Below are 22,400 nucleotides of genomic sequence, written 5' to 3'. Positions count from 1 at the left end.
AAAACAAAAAACCAGAACCAAAAAACAAAACAAAAAAAGAACCCTGCCAAGACCAATATCAAGGATAATTTTCTCTGTTTTCTTCTAGGAGTCATACAGTCTCAGGTTTTTTGTTTAAGTCATTTGTCTATTTTGAGTTAAATTTTGTGAGTGGTGTAAGATGGAGTCTAATTTCATTCTTCTGCATTGGTTATCCAATTTTCCAATACCATTTATTGAAGAGATTATTCTTTCTCTATTGAGTATCGTTGGCTCCCTTTCAAATATTAATTGAACGTATAGGTGAGGGTTTATATTCTGGGCTCTCTATTCTGTTTGTTGATTTATGTGACTGTTTTTAATGCCAATATTATACTGTTTTGGTTACTGTAGGTTTGTAATATAGTTTGAAATCAGGATGCATGATGCTCCCTTCTTTGTTCTTTCTCAGGAGTGCTTAGGCTACTCAGGGTCTTTGTGCTTCCACATGAATTTTAGGATTGTTTTTTCTACTTCTGTGAAAAATGCTACTAGATATTTGATAGGGATCTTACTGAATCTATACATGGTTTTGGACACTTTAACAATATTAATTCTGATCTGTGAACATGCATTTTAATGCTACTGTGAATGGGATTGTTTTCTTTATTTGTTTTTCAAATAGTTAATTTGTTTATTAAACACCATTGCTTTTTGTATATTGATTTTGTATCCTGCAACTTTACTGACATTCGTTCATTAGTTCTATCAGTGTTGGCGGAGTCTTTAGGATTTTTCATATGTAAGACCATATCATCTGTAAGCAAAAGCTATTTTACTTCTGTTCTTATTTGGATAACTTTGTTTCTTTTTATTGCCTGATGACTCCTGCTAGGATTTATAATACTATGTTGAATAGGAGTGATGAGAGTAGGTACCCTTTTCTTGTTCCTGATCTTAGAGGAAAGGTTTTCAACCTATCACCATTAAAGATGATGTTAGCTGTAGGCTTGGCATATTATTGTGTTGAGGTACATTTTTTCTATACTCAATTTTTAAAAAGTTTTTATTTAATATACCCAAATTGTTGAGGGTTTTATCATGAAAGGTTGTGGTGTCAGATGCTTTTTCTGCATCTATTCAGGTAACCATATGCTTTTTTTAACTTTTGTTCTATTAATCTAGTATATAACATTTATTGATTTGTACTTGTTGAACCATTCTTGTATCCCAAAGAAAAATCCTACTCGATTATGATATATGATCCTTTTAGTGTGCTTTGATTTCAGCTTGCTAATGTTATCTGTCTATCTATCTATTTATTTCTGAAATATTACATTAGTTTCAGGTATACAACATACGCATATTTTGTTGAGAATATTTTTCTATATCCATCAGAGATATTGGCTTGTACTTTTCTTTTCTTGTAGTATCCTCATCTTGCTTTGGTATCAGGATAATGCTGTTCTCATAAAATGACTTTTGGAATTTTCCATTCTTTTCAATGGTTTAGAAGAATTTGAGAAGGATTAGCATTAGTTTTTCATTAAATTCTTGGTAGGAGTCACCAGGGAAAACTTCTGGTCCTAGGCTTTTCTTTTTTGGGAGATTTTTGATTACTTATTCAATCTTCCTACTCATTATTGGTCTGTTCAGATTTTCTGTTTCTTTGTGATTCAGTCTTGGTAGATTGTATGTTTCTAGACATTTATCTATTTCTTCTATGTTGTCCAGTTTGTTGGTAAATTATTATTTGGTGTCTTTAATGATCTTTATTACTTCCATGGTACCAGTTGTAATGTCTCCTCTTTCACTTATGATATTATTTGATTCGTCTCCTTCTTATTTATTTATTTATTTATTTATTTATTTATTTATTTATTTATTTATTTGAGAGAGAGAATGAGATAGAGAGAGCATGAGAGTGGGGAGGGTCAGGGGGAGAAGCAGACTCCCTGCTGAGCAGGAAGCCCGATGTGGGACTCGATCCCAGGACTCCAGGATCATGACCTGAGCCGAAGGCAGTCGCTTAACCAACTGAGCCACCCAGGCTCCCGATTCGTCTCCTTCTTTTCCTTTTTTTTTTTTTTAGCTGTCTAGCTAAAATTTGTCAATTTTTTCCAAAATATAGCTCTTAATTTTGTCTATGTTTTCTGTTTTTGTTTTTGATTTTTGCTATTTCATTTATTCCTGCTCTAATTTTTGTTATTTCCTTCCTTTCTTTCCTCTAACTTGGGCCTTAATTTGTTTGTTTTTTGTCTTTTGTTTTTTTTACTGAATGTAGACATTTATTGCTATAGATTTCTCCCTTAGAGTTTTCCTATATCCTATAAGTTTTAGTATATTTTGTTTCCATTTTTATTTGTTTCAAAATATTTTTTGGGGTGCCTGGGTGGCTCAATCATTAAGTGTCTACCTTTGGCTTAGGTCATGATCCCAGGGTCCTGGGATCGAGCCCCACATAGGGCTCCCTGCTCAGGCAGGAAGCCTGCTTCTCCCTCTCCCACTCTCCCTGCTTGTGTTCCTGCTCTCGCTATTTCTCTGTCAAATAAATAAAATTAAAAAAAAATTTTTTTATTTCCCTTTTGATTTCTTTTTTGACCTTTTGGTTGTTCAGGAGAGTGTTGTTTAATTTTCACATATTGTGAAATTTCTAGTTTTCCTCCTGTTAACTGATTTCTAGTTTTATACATCATAGTTGTGAAAGGTAGTTGGTATGAGTTTGATCTTCCTCAATTTTCTAAGACTTGTTTTGTGACCTATCATACAATCTGTCCTAGAGAATACTTTATGTGCACTGGAGAGAAATGTGTATTCTGCTGCTATTGGGAGAAATGTTCTATATATGTCTCTTAGGTTCATTTCATTTAAAGTATAGTTCAAGTCCAGTGTTTCCTTAATTGATTTTCTGTCCGGATGACCTATCCATTGGTAAAAGTGGATTATTGAAGTCCCCCATTATTACTGTATTATGTTTATTTCTCCCTTCAGATCTGTTAGTATTTGCTTAATATATTTATGTGCTCTGATATTGGATGCATTTATATTTATTATTATAGTCTCTTGATGAATTGATCCCTTTATCATTATCTGATGGCCTTCTTTGTCTCTTGTTTAGGCTTTTGGGTTTTTGTTTTTGCTTTTGTGTTTTTCTTTGTTTTCCCCATTCACAGTTAATCCCGTTAGATGGGAATGAAAAGGCCACTTCTAAAGTGAAAAATACTCATCAGACTATAGGGACTTAATGTCCCCAGCCCTGTCAGGGTCTTCCACATGTCCCCCTTCCAACATTCAGGATCTCATTCTTCCAAATAAATGTCCTCACTTTAATAGGAGATAGCCTTTGAGACATGGTGTTTTAGTTTTTGGCTTAAAGTATATTTTGTGTGATATAAATATTGTAACCCCTGTTGTCCTTTGGTTTCCACTTGCATAGAATATCTTTTTCCATCCTTTTACTTTGAGCTTATGCATGTCCTCAAAGCTGAAGTGTCTATTGTAGGCAGCATATAGTTGGGTCTTTTTTTTTTTGCTGTTACTTGTTTGCTTGTTTTTGTTGTTTGTTTTTTAAATCCATTGAGCCACTCTATGCCTTTTGACTCAATAATTTAATCTGTTTACATTAAGATTAATTATTGATAGGCAAAGACTAATGCCATTTTATCAATTATTTTCTGGCTGTTTTATAGTTTCCCTTGTTCCTTTCTCCCTTCCTTGCTGCCTTCCTTTGTGAATTGATGGTTTTCCATAGTGGTATGCTTTGATTTCCTTTTTGGTATCTTTTGTGTATCTACTATTGGTTTTTGCTTTATGACTACAATGAGGCTTACATAAACATCTCATAGATATAACAATCTGTTTAAGGCTTTGATTGTGTACAAAAACTACTCTCTTATTTCCCCCGCCCTTTTATGTTTTTGATGTCACATTTACCTCTTTTTATATTGTGTATTCATTAGCCTACTATTGTAACTATAGTTTTTTAGTACATTTTTAACTTTTATACAAAATTAAGTGGTTAACACACCACATTACATTGTTGGAATATTCTGACTTTGATACATTCTTACCTTTACTAGTGTGTTGTATATTTTCATACATTTTTCTGTTACTAATCAGCTGCTGTCCATTTCCAGTTGAAGAACTCCTTTCAGCATTTCTTGTAAGGAAAATCTAATGGTGATAAACTCTCTCAGCTTTTGTTTATCTGGCAAAGTCTTTATCTCTTCTTCATTTCTTTTTTTTATTTTTTATTTTTTACTACTTTAAATTTATTTATGTATTTATTTACTTTGCCAATTGACTTTTTCACTGAGGATATAGACCCTGAAATGTTCCAAGTTTCATGTGGTAGTCTAAGTTTCTTTTTTTTTTTTATTCTTATGTTAATCCCCATACATTACATCATTAGTTTTAGATGAAGTGTTCCATGATTCATTGTTTGTGTCTTCTTCATTTCTGAAGGACAACTTTAGTGGATAAAACTTTCTTGGTTGGCTCTTTTATTATTATTAATTTTTTCCTCTTATCGCTTTGAGTATGTCACCCCACTTTCTCCTGGCCTTTGGGATGTCTACTGAGAAATCTGCTGATTGTCTTATGAGAGTTCCCTTGATACTTTTTTTTTGGCTTTGTCTTGTTATCTTTTTTTTAAAAAATTTTTTATTGTTATGTTAATCCCCATACATTACATCATTAGTTTTAGATGTAGTGTTCCATGATTCATTGTTTATGCATAACAACCAGTGCTCCTTGCAGAACGTGCCCTCCTCAATACCCATCAGCAGGCTAACCCATCCTCCCACCCCCCTCCCCTCTAGAACCCTCAGTTTGTTTTTCAGAGTCCATCGTCTCTCATGGTTCATCTACCCCTCCAATTTCCTCCCCTTCATTTTTCCCCTCCTGCTATCTTCTTTTTTTTTTTGTCCTTAACATATATGGCATTATTTGTTTCAGAGGTACAGATCTGAGATTCAACAGTCTTGCACAATTCACAGTGCTCACCATAGCACATACCCTCCCCAGTGTCTATCACCCAGTCACCCCATCCCTCCCACCCTACCCCCCACTCCAGCAACCCTCAGTTTGTTTCCTGAGATTAAGAATTGCTCATATCAGTGAGGTCATATGATACATGTCTTTCTCTGTTTGACTTATTTCGCTCAGCATAATACCCTCCAGTTCCATCCACGTTGTTGCAAATGGCAAGATTTCATTCTCTTTGATGGCTGCATAATATACCAATGTATATGTATATACCACATCTTTATCCATTCATCTGTTGATGGACATCTTGGCTCTTTCCACAGTTTGGCTATTGTGGACATTGCTGCCATAAACATCGGGGTGCACATACCTCTTTGGATCCCTACATTTGTATCTTTGGAGTAAATACCCAGGAGTGCAATTGCTGGGTCGTAGGGTAGCTCTATTTTCAACTTTTTGAGGAACCTCCGTACTGTTTTCCAGTGTGGCTGCACCAGCTTGCATTCCCACGAACAGTGTAGGAGGGTTCCCCTTTCTCCGCATCCCCGCCAACATCTGTCGTTTCCTGACTTGTTAATTTTAGCCATTCTGACTGGTGTGAGGTGGTATCTCATTGAGGTTTTGATTTGGATTTTCCTGATGCCGACCGATGTTGAACACTTTTTCAGGTGTCTGTTGGCCCTTTGGATGTCTTCTTTGGAAAAATGTCTGTTCATGTCTTCTGCCCATTTCTTGATTGGATTCTTTGTTCTTTGGGTGTTGAGTTTGATAAGTTCTTTATAGATTTTGGATACTAGCCCTGTATCTGATATGTCATTTGCAAATATCTTCTCCCAACTGTCGGTTGTCTTTTGGTTTTGTTGACTGTTTCCTTTGCTTTGCAAAAGCTTTTTATCTTGATGAAATCCCAATAGTTCATTTTTGCCCTTGCTTCCCTTGCCTCTGGCAATGTTTCTAGGAAGAAGTTGCTTCGGCTGAGGTCAAAGAGGTTGCTGCCTGCATTCTCCTTTAGGATTTTGATGGACCCCTGTCTCACATTGAGGTCTTTCAACCATTTGGAGTTTATTTTTGTGTGTGGTGTAAGGAAATGGTCCAGTTTCATTCTTCTGCATGTGGTTGTCCAATTTTCCCAACACCATTTGTTGAAGAGACTGTCTTTGTTCCATTGGACATTCTTTCCTGCTTTGTCAAAGATGAGTTGACCATAGAGTTGAGGGTCCATTTCTGGGCTCTCTATTCTGTTCCATTGATCGATGTGTCTGTTTTTGTGCCAGTACCATACTGTCTTGATGATGACAGCTTTGTAATAGAGCTGGAAGTCCAGAATTGTGATGCCACCAGCTTTGCTTTTGTTTTTCAACATTCCTCTAGCTATTCGGGGTCTTTTCTGGTTCCATACAAATTTTAGGATTATTTGTTCCATTTCTTTGAAAAAAGTAGATGGTATTTTGATGGGGATTGCATTGAATGTGTAGATTGCTCTAGGTAGCATTGACATCTTCACAATATTTGTTCTTCCAATCCATGAGCATGGAACGTTTTTCCATTTCTTTGTGTCTTCCTCAATGTCTTTCATGAGTATTTTAGAGTTTTCTGAGTACAGATCCTTTGCCTCTTTGGTTAGATTTATGCCTAGGTATCTTACAGTTTTGGGTGCAATTGTGAATGGGATCGACACATTAATTTCTCTTTCTTCTGTCTTGTTGTTGGTGTATAGGAATGCCACTGACTTCTGTGCATTGATTTTATATCCTGCCACTTTACTGAATTCCTGTATGAGTTCTAGCAGTTTTGGGGTGGAGTCTTTTGGGTTTTCCACGTAAAGTATCATATCATCTGCAAAGAGTGAGAGTTTGACTTCTTCTTTGCCGATTTGGATGCCTTTTATTTCTTTTTGCCATCTGATTGTGTGGCTAGGACTTCTAATACTATGTTGAATAGCAGTGGTGATAGTGGACATCCCTACCACGTTCCTGACCTTAGGGGGAAAGCTCTCAGTTTTTCCCCATTGAGAATGATATTCGCTGTGGGTTTTTCATAGATGGCTTTTATGATATTGAGGTATGTACCCTCGATCCCTACACTCTGAAGAGTTTTGATCAAGAAAGGATGCTGTACTTTGTCAAATGCTTTTTCTGCATCTATTGAGAGGATCATATGATTCTTGTTCTTTCTTTTGTTAATGTATTGTATCACATTGATTGATTTGCGGATGTTGAACCAACCTTGCACAGGGATAAATCCCACTTGGTCATGGTGAATAATCCTTTTAATGTACTGTTGGATCCTATTGGCTAGTATTTTGGTGAGAATTTTTGCATCCATGTTCATCAGGGATATTGGTCTGTAATTCTCCTTTTTGATGGGGTCTTTGTCTGGTTTTGGGATCAAGGTAATGCTGGCCTCATAAAATGAGTTTGGAAGTTTTCCTTCCATTTCTATTTTTTGGAACAGTTTCAGAAGAATAGGTATTAATTCTTCTTTAAATGTTTGGTAGAATTCCCCTGGGAAGCCATCTGGCCCTGGGCTTTTGTTTATTGGGAGATTTTTGATGACTGCTTCAATTTCCTTAGTGGTTATAGGTCTGTTCAGGTTTTCAATTTCTTCCTGGTTCAGTTTTGGTAGTTGATACATCTCTAGGAATGCATCCATTTCTTCCAGGTTATCTAATTTGCTGGCATAGAGTTGCTCATAATATGTTCTTATAATTGTATTTCTTTGGTGTTGGTTGTGATCTCTCCTCTTTCCTTCATGATTTTGTTGATTTGGGTCATTTCTCTTTTCTTTTTGATAAGTCTGGCCAGGGGGTTATCAGTCTTTTTAATTCTTTCAAAGAACCAGCTCCTAGTTTCGTTGATCTGTTCCACTGTTCTTTTAGTTCCTATTTCATTGATTTCTGCTCTGCTCTTTATTATTTTTCTTCTCCTGCTGGGTTTAAGCTTTATTTGCTGTTCTTTCTCCAGCTCCTTTAGGTGTAGGGTTAGGTTGTGTACTTGAGACCTTTCTTGTTTCTTGAGAAAGGCTTGTATTGCTATACACTTTCCTCTTAGGACTGCCTTTGATGCATCCCAAAGATTTTGAATAGTTGCGTTTTCATTTTCATTGGTTTCCATGATTTTTTTAAATTCTTCTTTAATTTCCTGGTTGACCCATTCATTCTTTAGTAGGATGCTCTTTAGCCTCCATATATTTGAGTTCTTTCCGACTTTCCTCTTGTGATTGAGTTCTAGTTTCAAAGCATTGTGGTCTGAAAATAGGCAGGGAATGATCCCAATCTTTTGGTACCGGTTGAGACCTGATTTATGATGTGATCGATTCTGGAGAATGTTCCATGGGCACTAGAGAAAAATGTGTATTCCGTTGCTTTGGGATGGAATGTTCTGAATATATCTGTGAAGTCCATTTGGTCCAGTGTGTCATTTAAAGTCTTTATTTCCTTGTTGATCTTTTGTTTAGACGATCTGTCCATTTCAGTGAGGGGGGTGTTAAAGTCCCCCACTATTATTGTATTGTTGTCGATGTGTTTCTTTGCTTTTGTTATTAATTGCCTTATACGATTGGCTGTTCCCATGTTAGGGGCATAGATATTTACAATTGTTAGATCTTCTTGTTGGATAGACCCTTTAAGTAGAATATAGTGTCCTTCCTCATCTCTTATTACAGTCTTTGGTTTAAAATCTAATTTGTCTGCTATAAGGATTGCCACCCCAGCTTTCTTTTGGTGTCCATTAGCATGGTAAATGGTTTTCCATCCCCTCACTTTCAATCTGGGGGTGTCTTTGGTTCTAAAATGAGTCTCTTGCAGACAGCATATCGGTGGGTCTTGTTTTTTCATCCAATCTGATAGCCTGTGTCTTTTGATTGGGGCATTTAGCCCATTTACATTCAGGCTAACTATTGAAAGATAGGAATTTAGTGCCATTGTATTGCCTGTAAGGTGACTGTTACTGTATATTGTCTGTGTTCCTTTCTGGTCAGTGTTGCTTTTAGGCTGTCTCTTTGCTTAGAGGACCCCTTTCAAGATTTCCTGTAGGGCTGGTTTTGTGTTGGCAAATTCCTTTAGTTTTTGTTTATCCTGGAAGCTTTTTATCTCTCCTTGAATTTTCAATGACAGCCTAGCTGGATAGAGTATTCTTGGCTGCATAGTTTTCTCATTTAGTGCTCTGAATATATCCTGCCAGTCCTTTCTGGCCTGCCAGGTCTCTGTGGATAGGTCTGTTGCCAATCTAATGTTTCTACCCTTGTAGGTTACAGATCTCTTCTCCCGAGCTGCTTTCAGGATTTTCTCTTTGTCTCTGAGACTCGTAAGTTTTACTATTAGATGTTGGGGTGTTGACCTATTTTTATTGATTTTGAGAGTGGTTCTCTGTGCCTCCTGGATTTTGATGCCTGTTTCCTTCCCCAAATTAGGGAAGTTCTCTGCTATAATTTGCTCCATTATACCTTCTGGCCCTCTCTCTCTTTCTTCTTCTTCTGGGATCCCAATTATTCTAATGTTGTTTCGTCTTATGGTATCGCTTATGTCTTGAATTCTGCCCTCGTGATCCAGTAGTTGTTTATCTCTCTTTTTCTCAGCTTCTTGATTTTCCATCATTTGGTCTTCTATATCACTGATTCTCTCTTCTGCCTCATTTATCCTAGCAGTTAGCGCCCCCATTTTTTATTGCACCTCATTAATAGCCTTTTTGATTTCGACTTGGTTAGATTTTAGTTCTTTTACTTCTCCAGAAAGGGTTTCTCTAATAACTTCGATGCTTTTTTCAAGCCCAGCTAGTATCTTTAAAGTGATGATTCTGAACTCTAGATCTGACATCGTACTAATGTCCGTATTGAGTAGGTCCCTGGGAGTCGGTACTACCTCTTGTTCTTTTTGTTGAGGTGATTTTTTCCATCTTGTCATTTTGTCCAGAGGAGAATAGATAAATGAGAGAACAAAATGCTAACAGGGTAACACCGTCCCCAGAAAATATACTCTAAACAAATCAGAAAAGACCTGAAGCAGTGGGAAAAGAAAGGGAAAGAGAGAAAAAAGAAAAAGAAAAAAAAAAAGGAAAAGAAAAACAAAGATCAAAACAAACAAAAACAGAACAAAACAAAACAAAACATAAAACAGAATGTGATCAAATATGATCAGGCTGGTATATAGATCAGTTACACACACTAGATTTGGGGTGTATTTTGGTCTGTTAGAAGGAAGTGCCTCCCAAAATTTTAAAGAAAGAGAAATTTATATATGTAGAAAAATAAGGGTTGATATGATGAAGTGATGGAAAATGACTGTAAAGATGGAAATTATAAAAAATTTTATAAAAGGAATTGATAAGAAGTTGTTTGAAAAAAGAAAAGAGGATTTAAAAAAAAAAAAGGAGAGAATGTGATCAGGCAGGGGAATAGAAAAAAAACATACACTAGAGATTTAGGGTATATTTTGATCTGTTAGAAGAAACCATCTCAAAATTTTAAAGAGAGAACAACTTATATATATATGCCAAAAATATGGGTAACTACTATGAAGGGATAGAATATCCCTCTAAAAATGAAAAATAAAAATGAAAAAAAATGTTTTTGTTTTTTAAAAAGCATTTATAAGATGTTGGTTGAAAAAGGGAAAAAGAAAAACTCAAAAAAAAAAAAACCAGTTAAAAAAAATTAACTTTGAAAAACTAAAGAATCATGGTAAAAAAAAGCCATGGATTCTATGTGCAGTATTCCCCTAGCGCTGGAGTTCTGCCATTCTCATTGATGGGTAAACTTGGTCTTGGCTGGCTTTTCTGGCTGATCTTCTGGGGGAGGGGCCTGTTGCCGTGGTTTCCAAAAGTCTTTGCCAGAGGCTGAATTGCCCTGCCCTTGCCGGGTCTGGGGTAAGTAATCTGCTTCTCTTTGCTCTTGGGAGCTTTTGTTCCCTGCAAACTTTCCGTACAGCTTTGGATGCTGAGACTGAAAATGGCGGCCTCCCAATCTCTGCCCCGGAGGATCTGAGAACTTGGGGCCCCGCTCCTCAGTGAGCCCCCAGAGAAAAGCAGTCAGTCACTTCCGTCTCCCCGGTCTCTGGCCGCACTCCGTGCTCACCTGGCCTGTGACCGCATGTTTCTATCTCTGGCAACCGGCCCCGTGTGGAGTCTCCAAACCCAGCAGATCCCTGCGGTGCGCTCCCATGCCTCTCCCCCTGGGGGAAGAAGGTGAGTCTCCCCGTATCTGCCGCTTGTTGGGTCCCTGCTGGAAGAGCAGGAGCCCGGCTGTGCCGCAGATCATGGTTTATGGCAGCCCCAAGCTGAAAGCCCACGCCTCGGCTCCGTCTGTGCAGCCGGCTTCCCTGCTCCGATACCTGGGATCTCTGCCACACTCAAGCACCCCCAGTCTTTCTGTGACCCCGAGAGTCCTGAGACCACACTGTTGCATGAGGGTTCCACCCCCAGCTTAGCCACTGGAGTGACGTCCCTCAGCGGAGCCGACTTCTAAAAGTTCCGATTTTGTGCTCCACGGTTCTATCACTTGCCAGAAGTGGCCGACGGAGGCCCCTCCCCCGCCATCTATCCTCCCGAATATTGCCTCGGATTCACTTCTCCGCACTTCCTACCTTCCAGAAAGTGGTCGCTTTTCTGTTCAGAGAGTTGTTGCTCTTCTTTTCTTCGATCTCCTGTTGAGTTCATAGGTGTTCAGAATGGTTTGACCCTTATACAGCTGAATTCCTGAGAGGAGACGAAATCCAGGTCTCCTACTCCTCCTCCATCTTGCTCCACCCTCTAGAGTTCCCTTGATTTTTATAATGGTTCTTAGAGAAGATCTCTTTAAATTGACTTTGTTTGGTGACCTATGAACTTCATAAATTGGATATCTAAATCTCTCCCCAGATTTGGGAAGTTCTTAGGCATTAATTTCTTTAAATAAGCTTTCTGCCCTCTTCTCTATCTCCTCCCCCTTTGATACTCTGATAATGCAGAAATTGCTTATTTTGATGTTATCTGTTATATCACATATGTTTTCTTCATTTTTTTCATGCTTTTTTCTTTGTTCCCTTCAGCCTGAATAATTTCAAAGTTCCTATCTACTAATCTATAAATTTTTTTATTTTGCTTGAGCCATTTGGTATTGGTCTCTCCATTGCATTTCTTGTTTCATTCATCGTATTCTTTAGTTCCAGAATTTCTGTTTGGCTCTTTCTTATGATTTCTGTCTCTTTGTTAAACTTGTCATTTTGATTGTGTGTTGTTTTCCTGATTTCATTGAATTGTCTTTGTTTTCTTGTAGCTCACTGAGTTTCCTCAAAACAGCTATTTTGAATTCTTTATTGGATAAGTTGTAGATCTCCATGTCTTTGGGATTATTACTGAAAGATTATTGTAATTCTTTGGTGGTGTTTTGTTTCCTCGATTTTCCATGTTCTTTGAAGTATTGTGTTCCTGTCTTTGAATTTGCAATAGCAGTCACCTCTCTAGTCATTACTAACAGACCTGAGAGAAATTACTTCCATTACTCCTGGTAGGGAGTCTAAAGTTTTCTCAGTCTTCCTATGGATATGTCTGCTTTACGTTTCTTGCTTCCTCTTGTGGCAGGATAGTTAAGTTTGTGTGTCTTTTCTTGATCCTTCAGTGCACTGTATCAGGTGGTTGTAGCCTGCCTTTTGCTTTCCCAAGGGTGGAGCTAAAGCTTAAGTTTATGGTCTGTTCCTGGCCTACAGATTCATGATGGCTTTCTGTACATTTTTACTAGATGTCTGCCAAAGCTTAAGCTCATGCTTGCCACCTTTCGCAGCATGCATTGAGATCCATTCACTGGTTAGGAATGTGTGTGCATGAGGTGTACACAGCACTGGGGATGCCTGTGGACCAGTTGAGGGGATCTGTGGGCAAGGTGTCCCCAGCACCTCATGGGTGTGTTTCTTGATGGAGTCCACAATGCAGTTAGTAGGATCAACATCTCTTTAATATCATCTAAGAGTCCTATCTGCCTCTCTCTGTCTCTTCCCACCCCCCATGACTCATGACTCCATACTCTGGATAGGGTGAAATAGAACTGAGCCTCTCTGGTAATGTCCCACATAACTGGGGAAGACATGCATTCACTTCCATGCTCTTACTTAACCCCCGGGAAAAATCATGTGCTGAGATCTCATCTGGCACTGAATTGTGCCTCCTTGGAGCAGAGGCAATGCAAGTAAAGTCAAACTCTTCCTCTTAACCCTCTCCAATGCATCGAAACTCATTCTTTTTTTTTTTTTGTTCCAATTATATGCTGGGACTTCTCCACTGGAAACCTGAACTACCACAACAGCTCACTTGTCTGTGGGTGATTGCTTAAGATAGTATTCTCCAAGGACTTGTGAACCATGGCCAAGAGGATCAAGTTCATAGGACACTGCAGGCCCAGTGTCCAAAGTCTGTACACCTATTGCCTAATACATGGGTGGGCAGTATTCCTCTTGGGTCCCTTGGTGTATGGTGTACAATTCCACAGATCCTACAAAGGCACTTTTGTCTGTGGATGGATTCCAGTTGTTACTGAAGGGAGATACAACAAGGGATATCTTATTCAGCCATGTTGCTTATGTCTCTCCCCCCACTATATTTTTAAAGAACAGAATACAAGTTATACTTGGGCATACTAAATCTAAATTGGAAAGGAGAAATATAGAACAAGCACATTTTGTAATGAAAATATATGTGTTAACCAACTAATTGCCTTTTTGAAGAATTGGACTGGATCAGATTTAATATAGTTTACTATTCTTCGCTATGTTTTGCTAAATTGGTATAAGGCACTCAACCAAATGGTAATACTAAATTGCAAACATTTTTAAATTTCTAAATAAAACCTCTTGTTGAGAAGACAGAAGAGCTGACAGAAGATGCTGTTTGGAGGCTAAGCATTAATGGTGAAGATTGTTGGAGTAATGTCAGGATCACAGGATGCTAAGAGTGAAGTCATGGGGCAGAGAATAATCAGGAGATGAGGGTCTCTGAATATAAACTCCTTTACAAGTTTTTTTTTGGGGGGGGAGGGGGTTACAGTTTTCCAAGGTGCTCCCTTAATGTTATTGAATAAAGGAAAGTTTCCATTTTCTTATAGTGTGAATTAAGGTTTAACAGTGGCTTATTTTCTCTGAACAAATTCACTCAGCCTTAGATTACTGCATCTATATTAGAGTAATGGCTTCGGTGGCAACTTGAATCGATAATAAAACAACACTTCTGCAGAGCTGTCTGATTCCCAGTTTGACTGGCTTTTGGCTGATAATTATTATTTGCTACCTGGCTTGTATCCATTCCATTTAATGGGGGAAGTCATCCTCATATCTATCATGTGAAAATATAAAAACCTGTTTACAGTTGAATGTGTACAGAAAACAATTTCAGCCTTAAAGTCAGCTTTCTATGTATAAAATGCCTGAATTAGTTCACAGCGAAATGAATACATACAGTTTTATATTCTGACCTTGTCTTATGCTCTAGAAGGGCAGAACTGGTACCATGAGACAGGACAGTAGAATTTCTAGTTACTTCAGAAGTTCTTTCGTTGGTGGTGTTTTTATTTGTTTAATCTTGTTAGATGTTTAAATCATTTGGTCAGAATTTTTGAGAATTACCAGAAAAGGAGGAAAAACGCATGGCAACATGAGCTAACTATGGGTGGTTAAGGAAAAAAAAAAGGGGGGGGATTGTTTGTAATGTTTATGAGCTCTCTCAAGGAAATAGAGGAAAAACCAAGGAACAAAGCTTGAAACAGACAGGAAAAAAAAGACTACTCTAAAAATTCAGGTAGTAGGAGATAAAGAACTGTCTCTTCAGGACACCACCAACAGCACAAATCAGTTCCAACTCCATTTAGACCTTCAGTATTGTGTTCCAGACTCAGAATCTAAGAGAAAGCATCCCAATACTCTGCCATATGACCATCCTTTGGCAGTTGATTAACAATTATACCAGACGTTTTTTTTGAATTACTGTAGACATTTAAGATAAACATCAGATGCTAATATCCAAACAGGTGCTGGTGACAAATGTGTACTACTTGATGTGATATAGTAGATTTTCTTCTCAGTCCCTATGATGTCTTTCCTTGCACATTTGAAGGAAAAAGGAGAATTCATAGCAATGTAAAATGTTCTAGTTGAAGCAGTTCTGTTAAATTTCTAAAATAAAAGTAGTTTTCTTTTTCCTTTAAAGAGATTCTTAAAAGAAACCATTACGACTTTAAATACTTGTAGAATATTCCCCAAACCACTGGCTTTCTAAAAAGATTAGGGAATGCCATTTTCTAAGCTTTACACCTGTGACAGGATTCATTAAAAGCCAGATTTCAATCGTCAGGCGATCCAATTAGTTTTACCTTACCCCATGACTTGAGATATAAAGAATGAGAGTAGGGGGGAGATTTATCACCACCACTGGAAAATTTCACAGAATCTGAGTACTCATTCTAATGATATAGGGTCAAGAGGAGCATTTTTACGTGATAAGAATGGCTTTTGCTCATTTGTGCTGAGCAGTTTAGAAAAAGAAATGTAATTTCATTTTTTTACATCCCACAATTCCTCCAAGCCAACCTCTGTGGCTGTGAGTTTTTGATAATGGGAGTAAACAAACCCCCTTTGAAATGTAGAAGTGGCGGTAGACAGGCCTTGTTTCTGAGTTCTTCCCTGCAGGGGCATGAGTTTAATAAGGTGGCTGAACATTCTGTGTTGAAGCCCTGGAGAAACAAAACTTGTTGAGAAGGAAAATGACGGGGACTGACTGCATGCTGGGACAGGGTTGAGAAGCTTCTGGCTGTATTTGCCATAGAGCCTAAGAAAACACTTTTCAAACACTATGTGGGAGACAGAAACATTTCTAGGAAAGCTAGCTTTAGAGAGCCCGCCATTAATTGTTTGGTTGGGAAAATGCTAACTGTGTGAAAGAGGAGTATTTAACACATCCATCTACTTTTCCAAGATGTGAATAATTATAACCCTGTAAAGTGTAGAACTGAAAAGCAAATAAGATGTAAATTATTATTCTGTTATGAAACAAAGTCCAATGCATAAACTAATACAGAGAAAGAGGATTGAGGACCCTTCATTCTGCTTTCAATCTATTTTTGCTTCTCTCAGTTTCTGTTTGTTCATTTGTTAGTTTCCACTGTCCTTTATTTTCCTTTGACAAGCTAGTCCCCAAACACCAAATGTTGCATCCCTCCAGGCTTTCGTTCAACTAGTTTCCTCTGCCTGGAATATCCCCTCCCAAGCTCAGTTTATTGGCATATACCTCCCTTAGTGAAGTTGTTATACTACGTTCTTTTCTCATCTTTACCCCTGTCTACTGTTCCTTGCACTTCCACATTATCTTTGTGTTGGTACTTACTTTGTCACTGTTACAACGTGAAAGATTATCAACTCCATAAGGGCAGCTACAGATACTGAAAATGGCGAAAGGAACTAAAAATTCTTAGACATTTCCCCCAGTCCAGGTGCTGGCCAGAACTTCTCACACTCAGTCCCATGGAAATATGAGATACTAAATAAACATTTGTTTATGTAGTGAAATACTGGCATCTAAAATCCATAAAACTACTTGCCCTTTTCATTTGAATCCTTCTGTAAATCTCGCCTCTCCAGAGAGCCTTTTGTCCCACCTTGTGTAATAATGGATACAAGATGCTGTGGCAATCTGGTAAAGAAACCTGTATCCCCCGATTTCCTAAGGTTGGTTTAGCTGTGAGTTGATGATGGATTATAACACTTACACAGTGTTAACACTAGTTTTATGATTGCACTATTAGTGATTTTCTTTTTGTCAGTGCCATTGAGTTTGTTAAAACAAGACCTAATCTAATCACATTCATAAATCTTAAACTCATTCTGCACATAGATTAAAGGGTTTGTTTTATGCATTCGACACATGAAGTGGCTTTTCAAAGATTTGTGTGTGTGTGCGAGAAAGATTAAAATTAAAATAGAGACAACTATATATGCTTAGAGCCAGAAAATTAAAGGCAAGTTCGTTTTGTTGAGTTGGGGAATTAAAGAATGATGTTTTGTTTTGTTTTTTGCTAAATTAAGAAGAGCCAGATATAAAAGGAACAAACAATAAGCCACTAAATTTCAGGAGAAATCTATTTCCCATAGGGCAGGACTACTACCTGGTTCAAGATAAACTTGCTTTAGCTTTTTTTTTTTTTAATGTTATGTTAATCACCGTACATTACATCATTAGTTTGTTTGTTTTTTTAAAGATTTATTTATTTATTTGAGAGAGCGAGAATGAGAGAGAGTACATGAGGAGGGAGGGTCAGAGGGAGAAGCAGGCTCCCTGCTGAGCAGGGAGCCCGATGCGGGACTTGATCCCGGGACTCCAGGATCATGACCTGAGCCGAAGGCAGTTGCTTAATCAACTGAGCCACCCAGGCGCCCTACATCATTAGTTTTTGATATAGTGAACTTGCTTTAGCTTTTGCAACAATCAAGGTCTGAGTACATTCATTAGAGAAGAGAATAAAGGGTCGTACTGACTTCCTTTTTTATTTCCCTCCCCCGTAAATGGGATCAGTCTGGGAGAAAGATCAAGCTTGATTCTAGTTTTTTAGAAGAAGACAGAGATTTACCACCAGGAAGTGGGCAAATACTCAATACCTGACACTCAAGCTTCCTTCCTTCCCTTACTTCCTTTCTTCTTTCCGTTTGCCATCCTTTTCCCAAACATCCATAGAACACTTGAGTATTCCTGTTTCATGATGGCTAAGAGCATGTTTGGAAGTTAGTCGTACCTAGATTTAAAACCTAGCCCTGCTCATTATAGAAATATATGGATGCTTATCCTCACAAAGTTTCCATGTCCTTGTATATAAAACAGAAATAATACTAGTTTAAAAGGCTTTGGGTGAAATACATAAAATAATCCAATGCATGAAACTGCTTACCATGGTACCCATCACAGACTAAATACTTTATAAACATTAGCTGTTATAATGATCTTTACCTTAGTGATAGATATTACTACTACTTCTATAATAATAATCCTTCCTTTCTTATTACTTCTATTGTTTTCATTTAGTCAACAAGTATTTATTGAGGGTCTGTTCTTTTGGTTTTCAAGCACAATTGTGGATGCCAGGGTTGAACAAAATAGATCTAGATCTTTCCTGTACATTCTAAAGAGATAAGCAGATAGTAAACAAATAACCATATAGTGTTGGGGATGTGAAAAACAAAGTATTTTTTAATTAAATTAAATTAAATTTTTTGGCCTTTAAGTTTTTATTTTAATTCCAGTTGGTTAACATACAGAGTTGTGTTAGTTTCAGGTGTACAATACAGTGATTCCACAGTTCCATACATCACCCTGTGCTTGTCATAAGTGCCCTCCTTAATTCCCATCACCTATATCACCCATCTTACCACCCACCTCTCCTCTGATAACCAGCAGTTTTTTCTCTATAGTCAAGAGTCTGTTCCTTGGTTTGTCTCTCTCTCTCTTTGAACAAAACAAAGTCTTTTCATTTTTCTTATGCATCTTTATTTTCACAAATCTCTAACTGAAATTCAGAATTTCATTGGATTATAAATGTAGAAACAAACCATAGTGGTAAGAACAGTTCTGGTAACTTTGTAAATGATAAGAATCACAAATAACATTCACCTCACAATGCAGTTATTGCACGTACTGCAATATATCATGTGCATGGGCATTACTACTTTGAAATTCTGAGAGTTATTTTAGGCAACAATAGATTTTGTTAAATTCCTTTTATTTTTGATGCTTACATTATAGTGTGGACCTACATGGCTTGAAAGAGGATGAAGGGGAGTGAGCAATGACAAATGCTTGGTTATGTTTTTAAGGTGGAGCCAGTACTGAGGAGGAATATGAGGAGTAGAGTGGAAATCAAGAGCCCTATTTTGTTCTTGTGATGTTTGAAATACTTACAGTATACCCAAGTAGAAGGGCTGATCTGGCATTTGAGAAGTCCATGATGGAGATCTAATTTTGAAAATTCATCAGCATATAAATGCTACATAATGCTTTGACATGGAATGTAATCACTTTAGCAGAGAAGACATGGGAGGACTGACCCAATCGAATATTCTGAAGTCCAGAATTGGAAATGCTTCCTTCCACCAAGATGAATTAAGCAGTGTCTGAAGAGGTAGAAAGAAATCCAGGAAGTATTGTGTCCCAGACACCAAGTTAAAAAAGTGTTTCAATAAGCAGGGATGATGAATGGAAAATCAAGTGAGATGAGGCCTAAGAATTGACCATTGGATTTTATCACATGGAGGTCATTAATGGCTTTGAAAGAGATGTTTTGGTGGAAAGGTGAGGCGACAATCTGAATAGAGTAAATTCAAGAAAGAATGGGGGTTGAGAAATGGAACAAAGTGAGTGGAGAACTTAATAGGGGAGAATTATAATAGAGATACGAGAAACAGCTGTCAGAGTTGGGAAGGGTCAAGGATAGCATTTTGGGGAGTCTATTTTTCACACTCACCTCATTCCCTGTTGTTCCCATTTTTCTTCTTCCAACTCTTCTATTTCCTCCACTCCTTTCACCCCTTTTCTTCCTCTTTTTTCACATCTTCCTCCTTCTCCAAACCGTTGCTGCTCTAGACTATACTGGGCTAAGGATGCAAATATGAGACTACTTCAGCCTTTCTCTCGAAAAGTTCATTGTGTAGGTCCTGGGCAGGTGAGGTGCACTGCTCTAGGACAGGCACAGAGTATCAGCAGTGGTGGCTAGACTTCTGGCTAGATCTTTTAGGTCTCCCAAAAGTTGCAGCCAGGGTGTTTGTATCAATATTGAGGAATGCTTGTTTCCTGATCCAGAGTTATATGGAAATGTAATAGAATCTTGCTCGGAGATTGTAACCAGCAGCTCTTCCTTTCTCTTGAAGTAAACAAGTGCAGAACTCAAAAACGAGAGAGAGATTTTCATTTTATTCATTCATTTACCTAATATTTAATGAGTGTATACTCTGTGCTCATCGCTGTTAGAGTTTTTGAGTAATCAATAGTAAATAGTCCTTGTCCTTATGGATTTCATACTAGTGAGTAAAGACAATCAACAATAAGTAAATAAAGCAGAGTAATGGGAGAGAGTGAAAGGGCGTGTGTTGTATGTCATTTTACATAGAATATTTGAGAGAGCCTCTCTGAGGAGTTGATGCTTGAACAGTAAGATGAATAGAATGAAGTAATGAATCATATGAAGATTTAGGAGGAATTATTCTAGCAGAAGGAACAGAAGTGTTTAAAGAGCTTAAGGTAGGAATGTCTTATTACTTTCAAAGAAAGAATGTCATTATATGGAATGATTTAGTTGAGATCATGACTATGTCATACTTCATACTTTAAAAAGTTCCTTTGATTGCTTTTTAAGTTGTGTATAGAATTTTTCATACAAGAGGCTAAATCCTGAGGTACGAGTATTACTTCCCTTTCAATGCAGAAATTATTTTAACAGCTTCCCTGTCAGATGGCTTCCTTATAGTCTCTGTGGTAAGCATTCAAATGGCCACCTCTCAGATCATCTCACTTCATTGTTTATCAGAACATAAAATCTCAACCTAGACTTAAATTAGTCTCCTTAGACCTCTGGACACTTGTAGAAGTAAGCAACAAAGAATGTCAAGACTTTTTCTCAAAGCTGCCTTTCCAGTTAGTTATCACCCATGCCCCAAGCCATGTTTCACATGACATCCCTAATTCTTTCTCCAGCATCATCATTAACAGAGTCACAGTTTCATCTCACCCTTCAAGTCCTATTAGTTGCTAGACCATATCTTCTTCCACTGCTGTTGCCATAGAAATCAGACAGAATTCTTAGGTTGTGAGTAGCAAAACCAAACTATCACTAATTTACATATAAAGAAATGTATTGGAATCAACAATAGGAGGGAAGTAGCTTATAAGAACTGAACACATTAGTAAGAGTCATCCACTTGTTATTGGCCCTGCTATTGGAATGAATACATTCAAAGATATCTTCAGTCCTTTTAACACTTGACTCCAAGGCAAAATCTAAGAGAGAGGGTCCAGCTGGGCCCACTGGGTTCCTTGCCAACACAAGGTGATAGCAGTGTAATATGAGAACAAGCTGAAAAAAAAAAAAAAAAAAAAAGAGAAGAAAGAAAAAGGAGTCTCTGGGAGTCATATTATTCCCATAGTGAGAAGATAGATAGACCTCTATATTTATTGCCCCACCAACACTATACATATTCCCATGGATATATCAGAATGCAGTTAGAGGTGGGGAATGCTTCCAGGAGCAAACATAACCAACATCCACTTTATGTTTTTATCGTCCCTCATTTGAGATACTGAGGTAGCATTTTCCATGTTTCTATGTTTCCATTCTTCCCACCTTCCTCACCACCCCCAGCTCTGCTCTCTGATGAGCTACCCCATAGCCTATCCCAGCAACTGCATTTCTTGCTTAGATATCTTCAGCAATTCCATCATTGCTAAGTGTTCTGGACAGAGCAAGCAATCATAAGCTACATTTGGTCATAAAAGGCCAGTGTCTGGCTCCGTGGTGGTACTATGTATGATAAAGAAGAAAAAAATAGAAAAGTTTAAACTATTCGAGTAATTTAGAATTAAATGCTTTTTTCCCCCCCCATGGTCCATTCACTTTACTGTTTGAATGTACAAATATATTTTAATGTTTATTTTTAGTTGGATCATAACTATTTTACATTTTAGTTCAAACTTCCATATTATTTTCTATAATAATGGACTCCAGATACACCAGAAGAGAAGAAAATCTTTTGCTGATATAGAGTAACATTAGAACTGCAGTATATACTAAATGATTTTAATATAGTATACTTAGTAAATTCAGTATCTATACAGCCTGTCAAAATACAAGGACTTAAATACTTGTGATCATGACTTTAGGGGAAAAAATACTGGTTACCACAAGTCTCCTCAGGAAATTTTACTTAAAAACATATTAATGGTAAACTCTTCAAAGCTCTATTTAAATATTTAAAATTTCAGTTGAGCCATCTGGCTTTCCAAAATTACATGATAATACCAACATTTGTATTATATAGTTGGCACTGCCAATTAATTTTTCATTCTCAATGAATTTTTTCAGTAATTGCAAATTTAATTTTGCTTTTAAAGTAGTTTTAAATTTCCAAAAACTTGGAAATGTATTCTTACTCTAATGTCGAAGAGGAAAAGTTGATTTTCATCAATGTGAATGTTAACCTTTCTTTATCTTACTGTAATTTATAATATGTTATCTGGAAAGTTCATTGAGTTGGCTAAGGGTTTTCAGTACCAATTTTAGAATTAGAGAAACTGAGACAAAGAGCTCTTTTGTAATTTTGTACTTAGCAGTCTCCACACGGAAGGCAAAACACTGGAGTTGGTATTTAAATTATAAAACTTTGTTCTTTTGTGGAAGGAGTTTTCACTGGGCTTAAAGATTTTATTACTTATTTATTATTTATTTATATGTATTTATTTATTTAGAGA

At 37.3% G+C, this 22,400-nt stretch overlaps 1 protein-coding gene and 1 pseudogene across 2 annotated transcripts in view; one reads left to right on the top strand and one right to left on the bottom strand.

The window, feature by feature from the left end:
- Positions 1-22,400, top strand: part of GRM7 (glutamate metabotropic receptor 7) — a 621,924-nt gene that overhangs the window by 13,407 nt on the left and 586,117 nt on the right. The gene's annotated exons all lie outside the window — the stretch shown is intronic.
- LOC118005416 overlaps positions 15,801-22,400 on the bottom strand; it is a 123,221-nt pseudogene continuing 116,621 nt past the window's right edge.

This window comes from Mirounga leonina, unplaced genomic scaffold, assembly GCF_011800145.1.
Source record: "Mirounga leonina isolate KUSES-001 unplaced genomic scaffold, KU_Mleo_1.0 Mir_94, whole genome shotgun sequence".
NCBI lineage: Eukaryota > Metazoa > Chordata > Mammalia > Carnivora > Phocidae > Mirounga > Mirounga leonina.
The sequence above is the reverse complement of the archived record's forward strand: the minus strand, read 5'-3'. Positions and strand labels throughout refer to the sequence as shown.